This window comes from Triticum urartu, chromosome 2A, assembly GCF_056163025.1.
Source record: "Triticum urartu cultivar PI428250 chromosome 2A, HENAU_Tu73, whole genome shotgun sequence".
NCBI lineage: Eukaryota > Viridiplantae > Streptophyta > Magnoliopsida > Poales > Poaceae > Triticum > Triticum urartu.
In genome coordinates, this window is record NC_141874.1 from 623,912,457 (window position 1) to 623,929,780 (window position 17,324).

The window sequence follows — 17,324 nt, forward strand, 5'->3', positions numbered from 1 at the left end:
GATCACAAGAGTCTCAAGTACATCTTCACTCAGCCCAACCTCAACCTCAAGCAGACTCGTTGGGTTGAAATGATTCAAGAGTATAATCTGAGTATCAAATATACTCCAGGCAAGGCCAATGTAATTGCTGACGCATTGAGTAGGAAGGCTTACTGCAACAGTTTGATTCTCAAGCCTTACCAACCAGAGCTTTGTGAAGCTTTCCGCAAACTCAATCTTCAAGTTGTTCCTCAAGGATTTCTTCCCAACCTCCAAGTCTCTCCTACTTTGGAAGATCAGATTCACGAGGCTCAACTTCTTGATGCTATGGTGAAGAAGGTGAAGATTGGGATTGCCAAGAGTCAACCCAAGGACAAGTGCTATCGTCTTGATGACAAGGATACTATATTCTTCGAGGATCGCATTGTTGTGCCTAAAGGTGACCTTCATAAAGTCATTATGAACGAGGCTCACAATTCACTCCTCTCTATTCACCCTGGAAGTACAAAGATGTACCATGACCTCAAGCAGTCGTATTGGTGGACTCGAATGAAGCGCGAGATTGCTCTGTTCATGAATGAATGTGATGTCTACAGAAGAGTGAAAGAAGAACACCAACGACCAGCTGGTCTCCTCCAACCTCTTGCCATTCCAGAATGGAAGTTTGACCATATTGAGATGGACTTCGTGACTGGATTTCCAAAGTCCAAGCGGGGCAATGATGCTATCTTCGTTGTCATCGAAAAACTCACTAAAGTGGCTCATTTTCTTCCTATAAAAGAATCTATCACAACAACTCAGTTTGTAGAGCTATATACCTCTAGGATTGTCTCTCTGCACGACATTCCGCAGTTGATATCTTCAGATCATGGCAGCATCTTTACCTCTAAGTTCTAGGATTCTTTTCAGAAGGCCATGGGCACCAACATTCGCTTCAGCACAACTTTTCATCCTCAAACTAGTGGCCAAGTCGAGCGAGTCAATCAGATTCTTGAAGATATGCTTAGGACTTGCATCATATCTTTCGGTATGAAGTGGGAAGATTGTCTTCCATATGCCGAGTTCTCCTACAACAACAGCTTCCAAGCGAGTTCGGGCAAGGCCCCATTCGAAATTCTCTATGGCAGGAAGTGCCATACTCCTCTTAACTGGTCAGAGACTGGTGAACGTCAACTTCTTGGAAATGACTTGATCACAGAGGCAGAAGAAATGTGCAAAGTCATTCGTGATAATCTCAAAGCCGCGCAATCGCGTCAGAAGAGTTACTATGATAACAAGCATCGTGACTTGGCTTTCGAGATCGAAGACCATGTCTACCTCCGCGTCTCTCCAATGAAAGGTACTCGTCGCTTAGGTATCAAAGGGAAGCTTTCCCCTAGATACGTGGGTCCTTTCAAGATCATCAGCAAAAGAGGCGATCTCGCCTATCAACTTGAGCTTCCCTCCAGCTTTGTAAACGTGCACGACGTGTTTCACGTATCTCAGCTCCGCAAGTGTTTCCAGACTCCTGACCGCACCGTCAACTTTGAAGAGATTGATCTCCAAGAAGACCTGTCTTATCATGAGCACCCAGTTGCTATTCTTGAAGAAACTGAGCGCAAGACTCGCAACAAGTCTATCAAATTCCTGAAAGTCAAGTGGTCACATCATTCCGACCGTGAAGCCACCTGGGAACGCGAGGATCACCTCCGTTCTGAGTACTCGGAGTTTTTCCCATCCTAGATCTCGTGACGAGATCCTGTCGTAGTGGTGGAGTGTTGTAACACCCCGTATGTAACTTGCCATATTTGTATTCCAACTCTTGCCATTTTCGGCACTAAGTTATGATATTTCCTTGTTGTCGGATTTTTGTCTTCGTGTGCTTTTGTCTTTGTCATGCATCTCATATCATTTCATCATGTGCATTGCATTTGCATACGTGTTCGTCTCATGCATCCGAGCTTTTTCCCCGTTGTCCGTTTTGCATTCCGGCGCTGCTATGTCCTCCGGTGTCCCTTTCTACCTCTTTTCGTGTGCGGGTGTCCAACGTTCTCGGATTGGAACGAGACTTGTCATGCGGCCTTGGTTTACTACCGGCAGACCGCCTGTCAAGTTTCGTGCCATTTGGACTTCGTTTGATACTCCAACGGTTAACCGAGGAGCTGAGAAGGCCTCGTGTGTGTTGCAGCCCAACACCCTTCCAAAGTGGCCCAAAACCCACCTAAACATCCTCCATCATCTAGATCGTTCGATCACGATCGCGTGGCCGAAAACCACACCTCATTTGGAGCCTCCTAGCTCCATCTACCTATAAAACTAGCCTCCCCCCGAAAATTCCGGGTCCATTCGCACCCTAACCCTAGCCCCGCTCCTCTCCGCGAGGCCGGACACGTCCGCCGCGCCGGACAGAGCCGCCGCCGCCCCATGCAAATCAGGCGACGCGATGTGTCCTCCCGCCACCCGCCGCCGCCGAGGCCCGGGGAGCCCGCAGCCGGCCCTCCGAGCCCATCTCCTCGCGCCGCCTCGCGCCCGCGCGCCCCGGCCGCCGTCCTCGCTCCGCTGCCTCATCGCCGGTGCCTCCTCGCCGGTGCACCGCCGCCGCTTGTCGCCCGGCCCGCACCTCGCTGCCCCAATGCGCTCTGGCAGCCGCGCCCACGTCCGCCATCGCCGCCTCGCCACCCGGTGCCCCGGCTAGCTCCACCGCCTCTCCCTCGAAGCTCCGGCGAGCTCCACCGCCTCTCCCTCGTCTCCGGCGCTGGTTCCGGCGATTCTGGTGATCATCAATTCCGTGCTGCTACAGTGCTCAGATCTGGATCCAGATCTGAAATTCGGATCGGTTGACTTTTGACCTAATCTCAGATATTTTTAGCATTTTTCCACATGTCATAACTCTGCAACCGTGACTCCGTTTCGGGCATGTAGCATATCGAAATATTCGTCTCGACGAGTACTTTATTTCATCTCATTGCACCATGTTCATTTGAGTTCATCTTGATGCCCTAAATGCTAGTGGAAGAGTGCTAGTTTCTGTTAGTTTCATATTATTATCAGCAATTGGACATTTGACATTTTTGCCATGATTGATGTGTGCCTCCTATGAACTTGAGCTCTACATGGTTTTTTGAAGTATGCCATGCCATCTTTACAGGGGTGTATGCCATGTATTTTTGTGATCTCTGTGGTGACTAGCACAAGCATGCAAAGTAGCCCTCTTAATGTTGCTGATTTCAGGGACTTAGAAATATTCTAAGTCTTGGCCCTGTCATTATTTTATGCCATGTGTTCATGTTGCTACAGAGTGATCCATGCCTCTTTTGAGCATGATCAGTAAGGATGTTTTGCAGATATTGTGGTGCTCTACCCATCCATGTCTTTGTTTGCATTTATGGAGCACCCTAACTTGAGTCAATCAAGCTCTACTTTTTCTATAAAATGTTCCTGGCAGGATGTTTACATGTTAAGCAATTTTGCCGAGGTTGTTGTAGTTGATCCATGAATGCTATGATGTTGCTCTTGCCATGTTTAGCTTCCATGCCATGTCTACTTGCTGGGTGTATGCTTAGTTTGTCATGCAATGCCTTGTGGTGAGTGCATCGAGCTCGTAAACATGCCTACTTAATATCTGTTTTTCCATGTTCCAGTTTTTCACGAAGTCTGAATCTGTTAACGACAATTGCTATGTTCACATGGTTGCCATTGTATTTTCTGATCCCTTTTGGCTTATGGTCAGTAAGGGACTTTTGCTGTATGCTTTGAGTAGCTTCATGCCATGCCTTGCTTTGCCATGATATGTTCCTGTAGCATGTTGTTATCTTGCTCTAAACATTGCTTCCTGATGTAAAATTCCTGACTTGTTGTTATTTTCACCAAGTCTGTAACCTGTAATCTTTTGCACTTTTGCCATGCTTGTTTGAACCTGCTATTGAGTGAATTAGCCGTAGCTCAGTGTTCATCTTTTGTCAAGCATCTTGAGTGGATCCCTGCCATGTATTTTTTTGCTATGTTTGAGTGCAGTAGCTTGTTATTCTTGATGCATGTAGGTGGCCTCGTGCTGTTAATCGCAGACCGGTGCCATATTTGTTTTGCTTGTCATTTCCAAACCGTGCATCCGATTCCGGTGATCTTTATATCGATTTCGACCGAAATCAACTTATCTTTCCAGTGGCACTCTTGGTTTTCCAAGTTGAGGCCAGGTTCAATCATTCCTTTCCGAATCATGCATATGCATCACATATCACATCCCGCATATCATGACATGTTTTGCATCATGTTGTTTGTGCATTGCACGTGGTTGATTGTGTCTCCCTTTGCTTGTTGTTCTTGCTTGGATAGAGCCGGGAGACGAGTATGTGATCGAGGAGCCCATTGAGTACGTTTACGAGGATCAAGCTAACGTCAACTCAGAGAACTTTGCAGGCAAGATGACCATACCCTCGAAATCAATTCTATCTTTGCTTGCTAGATGCTCACTCTTTTGCTATGCCTATGCTACGATTCCTACCACTTGCTTATCATGCCTCCCATATTGCCATGTCAGACCTCTAACCCACCTTGTCCTAGCAAACCGTTGTTTGGCCATGTTACTGCTTTGCTCAGCCCCGCTTATAGCGTTGCTAGTTGTAGGTGAAGACTGGAGTTTGTTCCTTGTTGGAACATGTTTATTGTTGGGATATCACTATTATATCTTGTCTACTTTAATGCATCTATATACTTGGTAAAGGGTAGAAGGCTCGGCCTTATGCCTGGTGTTTTGTTCCACTCTTGCCGCCCTAGTTTCCGTCATACCGGTGTTATGTTCCTTGATTTTGCGTTCCTTACACGGTTGGGTTATAATGGGAACCCCTTGACAGTCCGCCTTGAATAAAACTCCTCCAGCAATGCCCAACATTGGTTTTACCATTTGCGACCTAGCCTCTTTTTCCCTTGGGTTTCCGGAGCCCGAGGGTCATCTTTATTTAAACCCCCCCGGGCCAGTGCTCCTCTGAGCGTTGGTCCAAACTAGAGCCCCTTGCAGAGCCACCTCAGGGAAACTCAAGGGCTGGTTTTAGTTGTACGGATTGCTTATCCGGTGTGCCCTAAGAACGAGATATGTGCATCTCCTATCGGGATTTGTCGGCACATTCGGGTGGCTTTGCTGGACTTGTTTTGCCATTGTCGAGATGTCTTGTAATCGGGATTTCGAGTCTGATCGGATTGTCTTGGGAGAAGGAATATCCTTCGTTGGCCGTGAGAGCCTGTGATGGGCTAAGTTGGGACACCCCTGCAGGGCTTTGAACTTTCGAAAGCCGTGCTCGCGGTTATGGGCAGATGGGAATTTGTTAATGTCCGGTTGTAGAAAACCTAAAGCTTAACTTAATTAAAATGAATCAACTGAGTGTGTGGCCGTGATGGTCTCTTTTGGACGGAGTCTAGGAAGAGAACACGGTCTCGTGTTATGTTTGATCGTAGGTTTTTCTAGGATCACTTCTTGATCATAGTTCATCGACCGTGCCTTTGCCTTCTTTTCTCGCTCTCTTTTGCGTATGTTAGCCAGCATATATGCTAGTCGCTTGCTGTAGCTCCACCTCACACTTTACCCTTCCTATAAGCTTAAATAGTCTTTATCGTGAGGGTGTGAGATTGCTGAGTCCCCGTGACTCACAGATTACTTCCAAAACCAGATGTAGGGACCGATGATACCGCTCTAGGAGATTCAACTGAGCTCAAGTGGGAGTTCGATGAGGACTTAGGATGATACTACGTTTCCTTTCCAGACGATCAATAGTGGTGCCTAGTTGGGGCGATCGGGGACTTTGTCGCATTTGGGGTTGTTCTTCATTTTGGTTCCGTAGTCGGACGTTGAGTGTAACTGGATGAATGTAATGATATTTATGCTATTGTGTGACATGGCGAGTGTAAGACAACTATGTATCTCTTTTCCCTTATTCATTACATGGGTTGTTGTGAAGATTACCTCACTTGCGACATTGCTTACAATGCGGTTATGCCTCTAAGTCGTGCTTCGACACATGGGAGATATAGCCGCATCGTGGGCGTTACAAGTACCCAAGCACCGGTCCATGCACATATCAAATTATCAAAGTAACAAACGTGAATCATATGAGCATGATGAAAACTAGCTTGACAATAATTCCCATGTGTCCTCGGGAGCGCTTTCCTTTATATAAGAGTTTGTCCAGGCTTGTCCTTTGCTACAAAAAGGATTGGGCCACCTTGCTGTTATTTACTTTTATTACTTGTTACCCGTTACAAATTACCTTATCACAAAACTATCTGTTATCGATAATTTCAGTGCTTGCAGAGAATACCTTATTGAAAACCACTTGTCATTTCCTTCTGCTCCTCGTTGGGTGATACGTCTCCAATGTATCTATATTTTTTGATTGTTCCATGCTATTATATTATCAACCTTGGATGTTTTATATGCATTTATATGCTATTTTATATGATTTTTGGGACTAACCTATTAACTTAGAGCCCAGTGCCAGTTTCTGTTTTTTCGTTGTTTTTGAGTATCGCAGAAAAAGAAAACCAAACGGAGTCCAATTGACCTGAAACTTCACAGAGATTATTTTTGGACCAGAAGAAGCCCATGGAGCACCGGAGTTGGGCCAGAAGTGTCCCGAGGCCACCACGAGGGTGGGGGGCATGCCCTACCCCCATGGGCATGCCCCCTACCTCATGGGCCTCTTGTGGCTCCCGTGACCGACTTCTTTTCCCTATATATATATATATCCATATACCCTAGAAACATTGGGGAGCAGAACAGATAGGGAGTTCCGCCGCCAGAAGCCTCTGTAGCCACCGAAAACCAATCTAGACCCGTTTTGGCACCCTGTCGGAGGGGGGAATCCCTCTCCGGTGGCCATCTTCATCATCCCGGTGCTCTTCATGACGAGGAGGGAGTAGTTCTCCCTCGGGGCTGAGGGTACGTACCAGTAGCTATGTGTTTGATCTCTCTCTCTCTCGTGTTCTTGAGGTGGTACGATCTTGATGTATCGCGAGCTTTGCTATTATAGTTGGATCTTATGATGCTTCTCCCCCTCTACTCTCTTGTAAAGGATTGAGTTTTCCCTTTGAAGTTATCTTATCGGATTGAGTCTTTAAGGATTTGAGAACACTTGATGTATGTCCACGTGCTTATATGTGGTGACAATGGGATATCATGTCAACTTGCGAGTTCTGTTACCTCGTGCACTTATGCATAGGGGTTGGCACACATTTACGTCTTGACTCTCCGGTAGAAACTTTGGGGCATTCTTTGAAGTTCTTTGTGTTGGTTGAATATATGAATCTGAGATTGTGTGATGCATATCGTATAATCATACCCATGGATACTTGAGGTGACATTGGAGTATCTAGGTGACATTAGGGTTTTGGTTGATTTGTATCTTAAGGTGTTATTCTAGTACGAACTCTATGATATATTGAACGGAAAGAATAGCTTCATGTTATTTTACTACGGACTCTTGAATAGATCGATCAGAAAGGATAACTTTGAGGTGGTTTCGTACCCTACCATAATCTCTTCGTTTGTTCTCCGCTATTAGTGAGTTTGGAGTGACTCTTTGTTGCATGTTGAGGGATAGTTATATGATCCAATTGTGTTATTATTGTTGAAAGAACTTGCACTAGTGAAAGTATGAACCCTAGGCCTTGTTTCAACACATTGCAATACCGTTTGTGCTCACTTTTATCATTAGTTACCTTGCTGTTTTTATATTTTCAGATTACAAAAACCTTTATCTACCATCCATATTGCACTTGTATCACCATCTCTTCGCCGAACTAGTGCACCTATACAATTTACCATTGTATTGGGTGTGTTGGGGACACAAGAGACTCTTTGTTATTTGGTTGCAGGATTGCTTGAGAGAGACCATCTTCATCCTACGCCTCCCACGAATTGATAAACCTTAGGTCATCCACTTGAGGGAAATTTGCTGTTGTCCTACAAACCTCTGCACTTGGAGGCCCAACAACGTCTACAAGAGGAAGGTTGTATAGTAGACATCATTGGGTTCAACACTCTTACTTATCGAAAGGACTATGATAGATCCCCTATACTTGTGGGTCATCACCCCCCTCCACAGAATTCCACCTCGGTCATATCGTTGTAGTGCTTTGGCGAAGCCCTGCGTCGGTGACTTCGTCATCACCGTCATCATGCCGTCGTGCTGACGAAACTCTCCCTCGGCCTCAGCTGGATCAAGAGTACGAGGGACGTTACCGAGCTGAACGTGTGTAGATCGTGGAGGTGCCGTGTGTTCGATACTTGATCGGTTCGACCGCGAAGACGTTCGACTACATCAACCGCGTTTCATAACGCTTCTGCTTTTGGTCTACGAGGGTACGAGACATACTCTCCCCCTCTAGTTGCTATGCATCTCCTAGATAGATCTTGCATGATCGTAGGAAAATTTTGAAATACTGTGTTCCCCAACAGTGGCATCCGAGCCAGGTCTATGCATAGATGTCATACACACAAGTAGAACACAAAGGAGTTGTGGGCGTGGGTATATACATATTGCTTGTCGTCACTAGTTGTTTCTTAATTCGGCGGTATTGTTGGATGAAGCGGCCCGGACCGACATTACATGACCACGTTCATGAGACTGGTTCTACCGACGTGCTTCGCACACATGTGGCTAGTGGGTGTCTGTTTCTCCAACTTTAGTTGAATCAGATTCAATGAATAGGGTTCTTTCTAAAGATCAAAAAGCAATCACTATACCACGTTGTGGTTTTTGATGCGTAGATAAAAACGGTTCTTGCTAAGCCCGTAGCAGCCACGTAAAACTTGCAACAACAAAGTAGGGGACGTCTAACTTGTTTTTGCAGGGCATGTTGTGATGTGATATGGTCAAGAGGTGATTATATAAATTGTTGTATGAGATGATCATGTTTTGTAACACAGTTATCAGCAACTGGCAGGAGCGATATGGTTGTCGCTTTATTGTATGAAATGCAATCGCCATGTAATTTCTTTACTTTATCACTAAGCGGTAGCAATAGTCGTAGAAGCAATAGTTGGCGAGACGACAACGATGCTAAGATGGAGATCAAGGTGTCAAGCCGGTGACGATGGTGATCATGACGGTGCTTTGGAGATGGAGATCAAAGGCACAAGATGATGATGGCCATATCATATCACTTATATTGATTGCATGTGATGTTTATCCTTTATGCATCTTCTTTTGCTTAGTACGACGGTAGCATGATAAGATGATCTCTCACTAAATTTCAAGGTACAAGTGTTCTCCCTGAGTATGCACCATTGCTACAGTTGTCGTGCCGAGACACCATGTGATGATCGGGTGTGATAAGCTCTATGTTCACATACAATGGGTGCAAGCTAGTTTTGCACAAGCAGAATACTCAGGTTAAACTTGACGAGCCTAGCATATGCAGATATGGCCTCGGAACACTGAGACCAAAAGGTCGAGTGTGAATCATATAGTAGATATGATCAACATAGTGATGTTCACCGTTGAAAACTACTCCATCTCACATGATGATTGGATATGGTTTAGTTGATATGGATCACGTGATCAGTTAGATGATTAGAGGGATGTCTATCTAAGTGGGAGTTCTTAAGTAATATGATTAATTGAACTTTAATTTATCATGAACTTAGTACCTGATAGTATTTTGCATGTCTATGTTATTGTAGATAAATGGCCCGTGCTATTGTTCCGTTGAATTTTAATGCATTCCTAGAGAAAGCTAAGTTGAAAGATGATGGTAGCAATTACACAGACTGGGTCCGTAACTTGAGGATTATCCTCATTGCTGCACGGAAGAATTACGTCCTGGAAGCACCGCTAGGTGCCAAACCCGTTGCAGGAGCAACTCCAGATGTTATGAACACCTGGCAGAGCAAAGCTGATGACTACTCGATAGTTCAGTGTGCCATGCTTTACGGCTTAAAACCGGGACTTCAACAACGTTTAGAACGTCACGGAGCATATGAGATGTTTCAGGAGTTGAAGTTAATATTTCAAAAAAATGCCCGGATTGAGAGATATGAAGTCTCCAATAAGTTCTACAGCTTCAAGATGGAGGAGAACAGTTCTGTCAATGAGCACATACTCAGAATGTCTGGGTACCACAATCACTTGACTCAGCTGGGAGTTAATCTTCCGGTTGATAGTGTCATTGACAGAGTTCTTCAATCACTGCCACCAAGCTACAAAAGCTTTGTGATGAACTATAATATGTAGGGGATGGATAAGACAATTCCCGAGCTCTTCACGATGCTAAAGGCTGCGGAGATAGAAATCAAGAAGGAGCATCAAGTGTTGATCGTCAACAAGACCACCAGTTTCAAGATGAAGGGCAAAGGGAAGAAGGGGAACTTCAAGAAAAACGGCAAGCAAGTTGCTGCTCAAGTGAAGAAGACCAAGTCTGGACCTAAGCCTGAGACTGAGTGCTTCTACTGCAAAGGGACTGGTCACTGGAAGCGGAACTGCCCCAAGTATTTGGCGGATAAGAAGGATGGCAAAGTGAAAGGTATATTTGATATACATGTTATTGATATGCCTAATGCTCACAGTAGTGCCTGGGTATTTGATACTGGTTCTGTTGCTAATATTTGCAACTCGAAACAGGGGCTACAGATTAATCGAAGATTGGCTAAGGACGAGGTGACAATGCACGTGGGAAATGGTTCCAAAGTCGATGTGATCGTCGTCGGCACGCTACCTCTACATCTACCTTCAAGATTAGTTTTATACCTGAATAATTGTTATTTGGTGCCAGCGTTAAGCATGAACATTGTAACTGGATCTTGTATGATGCGAGACGGTTATTCATTTAAATCAGAGAATAAGGGTTGTTCTATTTATATGAGTAATATCTTTTATGGTCATGCACCCTTGATGAGTGGTCTATTTTTACTAAATCTTGATAGTAGTGATACACATATTCATAGTATTGAAGCCAAAAGATATAAGTTTAATAATGATAGTGCAACTTATTTGTGGCACTTCCGTTTAGGTAATATTGGTGTAAAGCGCATGAAGAAACTCCATGCTGATGGGCTTTTGGAATCACTTGATGCTTGCGAACCATGCCTCATGGGCAAGATGACTAAAAATCCGTTCTCCGGAACAATGGAACGAGCAATAGACTTATTGGAAATAATACATACTGATGTGTGTGGTCTGATGAGTGTTGATGCTCGTGGCGGGTATCATTATTTTCTGACCTTCACAGATGATTTGAGCAGATATGGGTATATCTACTTGATGAAACATAAGTCTGAAACATTTGAAAAGTTCAAAGAATTTCAGAGTGAAGTGGAAAATCATCGTAACAAGAAAATAAAGTTTCTATGATCTGATCGTGGAGGAGAATATTTGAGTTACGAGTTTGGTCTTCATTTGAAACAATGCGGAATAGTTTCACAACTCACGCCACTTGGAACACCACAGCGTAATGGTGTGTCCGAACGTCATAACCACACTTTATTAGATATGGTGCAATTTATGATGTCTCTTACTAATTTACTGCTATCATTTTAGGGTTATGCTTTAGAGACGGTTGCATTCACGTTAAATAGGGCACCATCAAAATCCGTTAAGACGACACCTTATGAACTATGGTTTGGCAAGAAACCCAAGTTGTCGTTTCTTAAAGTTTGGGGCTACGATGCTTATGTGAAAAAGCTTCAACCTAATAATCTCGAACCCAAACCGGAGAAATGTGTCTGCATAGGATACCCAAAGGAGACTGTTGGGTACCTTCTATCATAGATCCGAAGGCAAGATATTCGTTGCTAAGAATGGATCCTTTCCAGAGAAGGAGTTTCTCTCGAAAGAAGTGAGTGGGAGGAAACTAGAACTTGATGAGGTAATTGTACCTGCTCCCTTATTGGAAAGTAGTTCATCACAGAAATTAGTTCCAGTGATTCCTACACCAATTAGTGAGGAAGTTAATGATGATAATCATGAAACTTCTAATTAAGTTACTACCGAACCTCGTAGGTCAAGCAGAGTAAGATACGCACCAGAGTGGTACGATAATCCTATTCTAGAGGTCATGTTACTTGACCATGATGAACCTATGAACTATGAGGAAGCGATGATGAGCCCATATTCCGCAAAATGGCTTGAAGCCATGAAATCTGAGATGGGATCCATGTATGAGAACAAAGTGTGGACTTTTGTTGACTTGCCCGATGATCGGCAAGCCATAGAGAATAAATGGATCTTCAAGAAGAAGACTAACACTGACAGTAATGTTACTATCTACAAAGCTCGACTTGTTGCGAAAGGTTTTCGACAAGTTCAAGGAGTTGACTATGATGAGACCTTCTCACCCGTAGCGATGCTTAAGTCCGTCCGAATCATGTTAGCAATTGCCGCATTTTATGATTATGAAATTTGGCAAATGGATGTCAAAACTGCATTCCTTAATGGATATCTTAAAGAAGAGTTGTATATGATGCAACCAGAAGGTTTTGTCGATCCAAAAGGTGCTAACAAAGTGTGCAAGCTCCAATGACCCATTTATGGACTGGTGCAAGCCTCTCGGAGTTGGAATATACGCTTTGATAGTGTGATCAAAGCATATGGTTTTATACTTACTGGAGAAGCCTGTATTTATAAGAAAGTGAGTGGGAGCTCTGTAGCATTTCTGATATTATATGTGGATGACATATTGTTGATTGGAAATGAGACTGATTTTCTGAAAAGCATAAAGGGATACTTGAATAAGAATTTTTCAATGAAAGAGCTCGGTGAAGCTACTTATATATTGGGCATCAAGATCTATAGAGGTAGATCAAGACGCTTAATTGTACTTTCAGAAAGCACATACCTTGAAGAAGTTGAAAATGGATCTAGCAAAGAAAGGGTTCTTGCCTGTGTTACAAGGTGTGAAGTTGAGTCAGACTCAATGCCCGAGCACTGCAGGAGATACAGAGAAAATGAAAGTCATTCCCTGTGCTTCAACCATAGGTTCTGTCATGTATGCAATGCTGTGTACCAGACTTGATGTGTGCCTTGATATCTGTTTACCAGGGAGGTACCAAAGTAATCCAGGAGTGGATCACTGGACAGTGGTCAAGAATATCCCGAAATACCTGAAAAGGACTAAGGATATGTTTCTCGTTTATGGAGGTGACAAAGAGCTCGTCGTAAATGGTTACGTCGATGCAAGCTTTGACACTGATTCGGATAACTCTAAGTAGTCTGTTGGTGCAGTTCCAAGCAGGGCGTCGTGGCGAGATCTATGTGTGAAGCGGAGTACATAGCTGCTTCGGAAGCAGCAAATGAAGGAGTCTAGATGAAGGAGTTCATATCCGATCTAGGTGTCATACCTAGTGCATCAGGTCCAATGAAAATCTTTTGTGACAATACTAGTGCAATTGCCTTGGCAAAGGAATCCAGATTTCACAAGAGAACCAAGCACATCAAGAGACGCTTCAATTCCATCCGCGATCAAGTCAAGGAGGGAGACATAGAAATTTGCAAGATACATACGGATCTGAATGTTCCAGACCCGTTGACTAGGCCTCTCTCACGAGCAAAACATGATCAGCACCAAGACTCCATGGGTGTTAGAATCATTACTGTGTAATCTAGATTATTGACTCTAGTGCAAGTGGGAGACTGAAGGAAATATGACCTAGAGGCAATAATAAAGTTGTTATTTATATTTGCTTATATCATGATAAATGTTTATTATTCATGCTAGAATTGTATTAACCAGAAACTTAGTACATGTGTGAATACATAAACAAACAGAGTGTCACTAGTATGCCTCTACTTGACTAGCTCGTTAATCAAAGATGGCTGAGTTTCCTAACCATAGACATGAGTTGTCATTTGATGAATGGGATCACATCATTAGAGAATGATGTGATTGACTTGACCCATCCTTTAGCTTAGCACTATGATCGTTTAGTTTATTGCTATTGCTTTCTTCATAACTTATACATGTTCCTATGACTGTGAGATTATGCAACTCCCGAATACTAGAGGAACACTTACTGTGCTATCAAACATCACAACGTAACTGGGTGACTATAAAGATGCTCTACACGTGTCAAAGATGGTGTTTGTTGAGTTGGCATAGATCAACATTAGGATTTGCCACTCCGTGTACCAGAGAGGTATCTCTGGGCGTTAATGCACATCACTATAAGACTTGCAAGCAATGTGACTAATGAGTTAGTTGCGGGATGTTGCATTACGAAACGAGTAAAGAGACTTGTCGGTAACGAGATTGAATTAGTTATTGAGATACCGATGATCGAATCTCGGGCAAGTAACATACCGATGACAAAGGGAACAACGTATGTTGTTATGCGGTTTGACCGATAAAGATCTTCGTAGAATATGTAGGAACCAATGTGAGCATCCAGGTTCCGCTATTGGTATTGACCAGAAGTGAGTCCCGGTCATGTCTACATAGTTCTCGAACCCGTAGGGTCCGCACGCTTAACGTTCGATGACGATCGGTATTATGAGTTTATGTGTTTTGATGTAACGAAGGTAGTTCGGAGTCCCTGATGTGATCACGGACATTACAAGGAGTCTCGAAATGGTTGAGACATAAATAACGATATATTGGAAGGCTATGTTTGGACATCAGAATGGTTCCGGATGAGTTTGGGCATTTACTGGAGTACCGGGGGGGGGGGGGTGTTACCGGAACCCCCCAGGGAGTCAATGTGCCTTATTGGGCCTTAGTGGGAGAGAGGAGGAGGCGGCCTGTGACGACGACATGTACCTACGGTAGGGCAATAGACATGATCTAAGCACCCCTCCCAAGGACACTGCCTTACAGTCAATGACATTCAAAGGACAACAATTTCTACCGACTGAAGTCACCTCAAGATACAACTCACTCGACCATGGTTCCACTCGGATAACCCGATTCTAGTCGACCAAGGTATAATCACTCGAGGACATCAAACACCACTCAGAGTATAGAAGATCTAACGTCATTCAGGATGGCAATGGTTAGGCGTTCACTTTGTAGTATTAATGATCAGTTGCATGACTTTATTGCTGGCGGTACCAGTAACGTCTCATCTTTATGTACATTGAACTCTTTGTAACGTGGGTTGGCTGGGGTCCTGGCGTACTCTATATAAGCAGCCCCCCTCCACTGAGACAAGGGTTCACCCCCCCCTGTAACTTCATGCATAATCCAATCGACCAAGGCTCCAGGCACTGAGACGTAGGGCTGTTACTTCCTCCGAGAAGGGCCTGGACTCGTACATCTTGCGTGCACAATCTCACCGTAGCTAGGATCTTGCCTCTACATTCTTACCCCCCTATTCTACTGTCAGACTTAGAGCCATGACAGTTGGTGCCCACCGTGGGGCAGGTGTCTTTAGCGACTTTTTGGTGAGGTTGCGATTTCTCCGAGTCCTTCCATCATGGTTTCCGGCGGAGGTTTGGCTGAGGGTCGTGAGATCTGTCTCGGCGCGCTTGTATTCATCGCCGTCGACTCCGCTTGGTTTCAGGAAGCTCCCCTCGACGTCGATGCACTCCCCGTCCATGGGGCGATGCACTTTCATGCGTGCGTTCATGGCGTCCTTCTGTGGCAGCCATCGACCCAGTATCGGTCGGCTCCTGCAGTGCCTTCATGCCCCGCTGTTCGCCATCACAAGCGGTCCGGTCGGTCATGGCTTCAGCGGTGGGTGAAGCATGCGGTGGCACACTAGTCGGCCACCCCTCAAGTCACGGCAATCGAGCCCGAGGAATCTCTCTACGGCCTGTTTGACTGGCTCCGTTGAGACCCTGTCCGAGTGCGACAGCAGCGACCCCGCGGCGGAGGTCCTGATGGTCGACACACCACGCAGCTCGCCTGGCATGCGTTGCAACGGTGGCGGCGATGTCGGTGGTGATCTGTCGCGCATTCACGAGGAGTTCCACCTTGAAACCCTCTCTTCTCAGTAGAGGGAAGAACTTCACCGCCGTAATATGGAGGCGCTCCACACACCTGTTGTTGGAGAGACCTCTGAAGCTCGGGCCGTGGAGGCAGCGCGTTTGGCCACTCTGGCTGAGCGCACTCGACTGGAGAACCTTCAGCGTGCGCTCGACGATCGCACCCGGCGGCAGATCCCCGAATCCAGTCGACGACAGCGGCAGTTGTTCCCGCCTGAACCAAATGTATACTACACTCTGATTCAAAACCTTACAGCCACGGCCCGCATAGCAGAATCCATTCAGCCGTCCCAGTCGGAAGCTGGTAGAGGTTTGATGCAGATCAGAGCGCTGCTCCGAGCAGCAGGAGAGCATAACACTACAGTGTCTCAATCACGTAACAGAATTCATAGCAAATCTGTAGTAGCTAACACCGTTCAGTCAGCTCACAGCCCAAGATTGCCTCCACGGCGTGAAGGATGAGGGCATCGCCAAGGGCAGTACTTGGGTCGGAACCACGAGCAGCACGATCATCGGATCGACCGTGATGGCCACCGTCGAGTGCCTACGCCCCCTCCGAGGGGTGAATCATATGTGCCCCGGCATTATGATGATAGGTGCCCATACAATGATGAGTGGAGGAGGCCAGTCTACCCAAGAGAACCAGGGTTTGATGTAAGGTCAATTTTGGTGCAAGGTTTGGTGGACAGGAATCGAGCACATAGAGAAGGGCAAGACAGAGATCACCCGACTGGAAGTAGAGTGCATGTTTCTCATCCCGAGTGTTTTAGCAAAGCCACCAGGGCTGCAGAGATCCCTCCCAACTTTAGGTTGGCGACTAGGGTCAGTAAGTTCACTGGTGAATAAAAGCCTGACACCTGGCTTGAGGACTACCGAGTGGCTATGCAGATCGACGGAGGAAACGATGAAGTGGCCATGAAGCACCTTCCCCTGATGCTTGAAGGGTCAGCTAGAGCTTGGTTGAATCAGTTGCCTCCGGGCAGTATATTCAGCTGGGAGGAATTAGCCCGAGTGTTCGTTGGAACGTTTGAGGGCATGTGCAAACGACCACAGGATTGATAGAATTGCAACATTGCGTACAAAAACCGAATGAAACTTTGAGGGATTACATCTAGAGGTGGACCACTTTGCATCGCACCGTGGATAATGTGTCTCAGCATCAAGCAGTTTGTGCCTTCAAGGAGGGCGTTCGGTATCGGTAGCTCAACCTGAAATTCGGTCAGATAGGAGACATGTCTCTGACCCGAATGATGGAGATATCCACTCGGTACGCAAACGGCAAAGAAGAAGGCCGACTCCGTAGCGGCAAGGGCAAACCAGTCGACCAGGACACTGGAGGAGGTAATTCCAATCGGAAGCAGAAGCGGAAAGGAGAACCTGCAGGTTCTGGAGAGGTTGCAGTCGCAGCCCAAGGAAAATCTGAAGGAAAACCTAAAGGGCCCTGGACCCCCAAGAAGGTGA